Source organism: Crocuta crocuta, unplaced genomic scaffold (assembly GCF_008692635.1).
Source record: "Crocuta crocuta isolate KB4526 unplaced genomic scaffold, BGI_CrCroc_1.0 scaffold138, whole genome shotgun sequence".
Lineage (NCBI taxonomy): Eukaryota > Metazoa > Chordata > Mammalia > Carnivora > Hyaenidae > Crocuta > Crocuta crocuta.
Window position 1 is genome coordinate 5083655 of NW_027532585.1, and position 5082 is coordinate 5088736.

A 5082-nucleotide genomic window follows, 5' to 3' on the forward strand; every position below is an offset into this window, starting at 1 on the left:
GCAATGTGACTGCTGGGTGATCTGGAGTGAGGAACTCAACCACTCCCAGCCTCAGTGCTCTGTTATAAAGTGACACTTCCTTCTTCATGAGGTTGAGAGGGTTAAATCGGATCATGCACACAAAAGGCATGGCATTTTGGTGGCGCAAGGCTGATGGGCGAAACTTGGCCAAGCTAAAGACTCTAGAAAAGAAAAACAACAACAAATCAGGGCCCCTGGGTGGCTCAGTCTGTTAGGTGCCTGGCGCTTGCTTGCTCAGGTTATGATCTCACAGTTCGTGAGTTCCAGCCCCGAGTCAGGCTCTGAGCTGACAGTGCAGAGCCTCCGTGGCATTCTCTCTCTCTCTGCCCCTCCCCTGCTCTCTCTCTTTCTCAAAATAAATAAACTTAAAAAAAAAAAAAAGAAAGGAAAAACAACACCAAAAAGACAGAAGTTAAAAGATTTAATTGAGGCCAGAGACTGGAGGCCCTCATCTGCCTGCCCTGTTTTCAGGTCTTGCTCATCAGCACCCCTCCCACCCCACGAGTTTCAAGAGCTGGGGTCTTAGCTCATTTCCCAGAAGGCCTCTAAGTTCCTCAAGCAAATTACCGCCAGCCCCCCCGCCCCCCAGCCTCTTCCCTAACAAATTCCGTGACGTTTCCCCTGGTGCCCAGCCCAGCCCAGCCCAGCCCAGCACTCCACAAGAGCTGTCATTAGGTGGCTGGACCCCACAGCCAGAGTCCACATCTGCCCCCTCCTTGAAAGCCTCTTTGGTTTTGTTTGTTTGTTTGTTTGTTTGTTTTTTCAGCTGATGGGGGTGGACTTGGTGGAGAGAATGGGGTATACCAGCCTCCATCAGTCTTACAAAAGTAGGCCTCCCCAAAGGAGGCTAATGTGTCCCCAATAACAGCCCATGTTCGTATTTGGACTCAAACCAGATTTGTTTGGATTCTCCAAAGGCTGAGAGAGAACGTGTACCCCTACCTTTCCCGAACAGCCTGGGTACCATTAGGAAGGGCCACCAGGCATTCCATGGCCTGAAGGAGCCAAACACCCAGCCCCAAGGTCCTTTAGGCCTTGTTTCTGGTATGCATGCTCCTGAAGGTCATGCCAAGGGCAACTCTCGCCAGGCGTCTCCCATCAGGCTGCGGAGGCACCTCCCTAGCTCCCACAGTCCCAGACCCCCACTTCAGGGTTGGGGGGGCTGGCAGCCGCTAACAGACCTTTGGTTCATATGCATGCTCCTGAAGGTCATGCCAAGGGCAACTCTCGCCAGGCATCTCCCATCAGGCTGCGGAGGCACCTCCCTAGCTCCCACAGTCCCGGACCCCCACTTCAGGGTTGGGGGGCTGGCAGCCGCTAACAGACCTTTGGTTCAATCCTGTTTTTCCTAAAGCCACTTCCATTGGCTTGAGCTCAACACAATTTTGGTGACTGCTTATTTTTCAACCCATTTGTCTAAAGGGCATTTTTGACTTATTTTATAATTTGTGTACGCATTAATCACATCTGCAGCTGTATGAAGGTTAAGGTTTTATTTCCTTTAGTGTCCTTCTTCCTCATTTGTTCTACTTGTGAACACTTTGAGGACCTTTTAGCCAATGTGTGTGCAAAGCTTTCTATGAAATTTATTGTCACGAAAGTGGCATTTTATTTGAGAGCTGCCTCAGACCCTGCCCTGAAGGTGCCAATCCTTTTAATAAGACATAAATTACTGAGGCCCTTCCTCCTAACCCAAGGTTTGAAAACTTTCTCTCTAAAGGCCAGATAGTCCTTTTTTTTTTTTTTTTAATGCTTCATGGACCATCTGGTCCCTGATGCAAATACTCAGTTCTGCAGTTTTAGCAGGAAAGCAGCTTTAGACAATATGTAAATGAACAAGTGTGGCTGTGTTCCCATAAAACTTTATTTATAGACACTGAAATTTTAATTTCATATAATTTTCATGTATCACGAAATAGTATTCTTTTGAGTTTTGTAAAAGAACGTTTAAAAATGCGAAAACTATTCTTAGCTGGAGGGCCATACAAATCCCGGGGGACCCTCATTGGCCGACCCCTGCTCTAAACAACACGTTAACCCAAGGGTAGGAATCTATGATACCAGCCAGGATCTAACCATAAGTGATGCATTTTATAAGTAATTTGGGTCAGGCAGTTGCCCTCTTTTTTTGGGGGGGGAGGGGAGTGAGAGAGAGAGAAGGAGCAGGGGAAGGGCAGAGAGAATATTAAGCAGGCTCCACGCTCAGCGCGGGGCTCAATCTCACAACCTTGAGATCATGACCTGAGCCGAAATCAACAGTCGGATGCTTAACTGCCTGAGCCACCCAGGTGCTCAAGCAGGTGCCCCCCTTAAGAGAGACCCCTTTGGAGACCTCCATGCATCCAGAGCATAGAACATAGTCCAAACCCACAGCTGAAAGGGAGTAGAGCAAGGTGATGTGGAGCTCAAATCAGGGGGAAGAAAGGCTGCAACTGGTCGAGAGACAAGATAGAGACAAAGGCCTGCAGAGGCTTTTCATACCCTGCATTTTAGTTAAAATCGAATTTAGATGAAAATAGATGCACAGAAATTAAATGTGCGTATGAGGCTTTCGTCCCTAAGTTGTGGACCCCGTGATGATAACTTCACCAAATTTACTCCTGTGGCTGGAAAATAAAGATGCTTTTTGAAATTTGATTTTGTGGTTTTACAAATTGTTTTAGCTCCGTAAATAGGGCAAATCCCATTTCTGATCTGCCTGAAACAAAAATAGAACATTAAAGTGTTTAAGAGTCAATCAAAGGCTTGCTGTGAGCGGCACAATATTAAAATAACAGAAAAATCAATTCAATTTTTATTTTGAGCATGATTTGTCACAAATAGCATTGTAATAGATAACACTGATTACATGCTAGCCAATGTAATTTATATATACCGAGCTCTATGCCTTTGTCAGAGTCATCATTAAGAAATTTGACACATATGCCGGAGAACAATAAATGTCAGCTGAAATATATACCAGTTAGATACAAATGGGATGCTGAACCGTGTGATGCTGACACATGCTATACTTATAAGTAATAATATGCAGTCTAAAGTAGCTTGCGTTTTCAAACAAGAACACTTTATGTTGTCATTTAAAATATATCATATTTCTGAAGGTCAGGAATAAATGGCACTATTAGCATTAAAAGCTAGTAAAAGAAAAAGTAATTTGTTGTTCATTTAACATAACATTGTATGAAACAGCTTTGTAAAAGACTCATTTTTCCCCTGTGGAAGCTGAGGAGACAAGAAGAAGATGCCTGGTTCTTAATGGAAGGGTTTGTATCGCATCTCTGCTACCATTAAATCTTAAATCAGTGAGATCTTTGTGGGAATTCTGTGGTTTGTGCCTGGGCAGGTACATGCTAAGAAATAAAGCTATCTTTACAACTGTGGTCCCTGCTGGCTCTGGCAGGGTGCTGCCCAGGTCCTGGGTTTTGTCCTCCTCGGTAGTGCCATTTGGCATAAACATGACAGCATGACCCTGGGGACAAGTGGCGAGATTGTCAGAGCCTGAAGATGGAGGGCTTTGATGTGACAGATGCAGGCTCCCAAGATACAGAGGAGGGAGGCTCTTGCTGTGTGTCTTGGGAATAGTGGCGGATGAATCAGGATTTGAATACAAATACAGACGAGGGACCGCGTTGGGGTCACAGAATCCACTCAGTCACCATTCACCAGCAGCCCCGCCTACCAGCCACATGTTCTGAGCTCTAAAATATTGTAAATCTCCAATTCTGCATTTTTTTTTAAAATTGGGTCCAAAATGAAAATTACAAAAAAAAAAAAAATAGCATTGACCGAAACACCTCTGAAACCACCGTGTGGAATTATCAACGATGAACATTTTATCCTGTGCGCTTATGTCCTATTGTAACGAAAAATAAATGACATGACTGATAAGGAAGGATTCTAAATGCTCACGTTTTGATATTTTGTACCACATACACAGTGGGTTGTAGCGTTTTGTGAATAAAAATGTACATAAGGGTTCAGTAGGTCAAGCTCAGGTCTGACTTCGGCTCAGGTCATGATCTCACGGTTTGTGAGTTCAAGCCCTGCTTTGGGCTGTGTGCTGACAGCTCAGAGCCTGGAGCCTGCTTCGGATTCTGTGTCTCCCTGTCTTCCTGCCCCTTCCGTGCTTGGGCTGTTTTTCTCTCTCAAAAATAAATTTAAAAAAATTTAAGAAATGTATGTAAATAGTAATTTCTGTATCTAAATGGTATCTTACCAGCCCTGGCTTTTATCCTCAAGAGGCCATTTGGGGCGTCTACCCACGCTGACAAATATGGACCCCTCATTATTTTTTATTGCTGAAGTTATATTTTGGACATTCTGATGGTTGCAAATGGCATGTTGTTAATTTCATTTATATTCCGCTCCTTACTGGCAAAGGTAACTCTCAAACATTTATTATTCAGACTTCCCTTTGTGTGTTGTCTGCTCGCGTCCCTTTTTCCGTTTTTCTTTTGGGCTGTGTTTTCCATTATGTATGCTGGATACTAATTCCCTGTTGTGTCCTCTTCAAATACTTTCTCTGAGGCTACACTTGTCTTTAATCTTGGTCATGGTGTCTCTGTGACTCTTGAGGAGCAACCCAGAACTGCCTTTTCTTCCTGCTTCATTTATTGGCTGTTTATCATGCATCAGGCACTAAGTGCTTTGCCTGTTTTATCTTTCTTTTTAACTTTTCAAAAAAATTGTTTATTTATTTTGAGAGAGACAGAGAGAGTGCGAGCTAGAGAGGGAGAGAGAGACAGAGAGAGTGCGAGCTAGAGAGGGAGAGAGAGAAAGAGAGAGAGAGAGAGAAAGAGAGAGGGAGAGAGAGAGAGGGAGAGAATCCTAAGCAGGCTTCCCATGGTCAATGCACAGAGCCCAACATGGGGCTTGAACTCACAAAACTGTGAGATCATGACCTGAGCCGAAGTCAGACACTTAACTGACTGAGCCACCCAGGTGCCCTGCATGTTTTATCTTATTTGTCATAGACACCCTGTGCGGGAGGGCTTCTGTTATTCCTGGGAAGGCGTTGAGGTTGGAGATGTGAAGTAAGCAGCCCAGGTAGTTCAGGTAGAA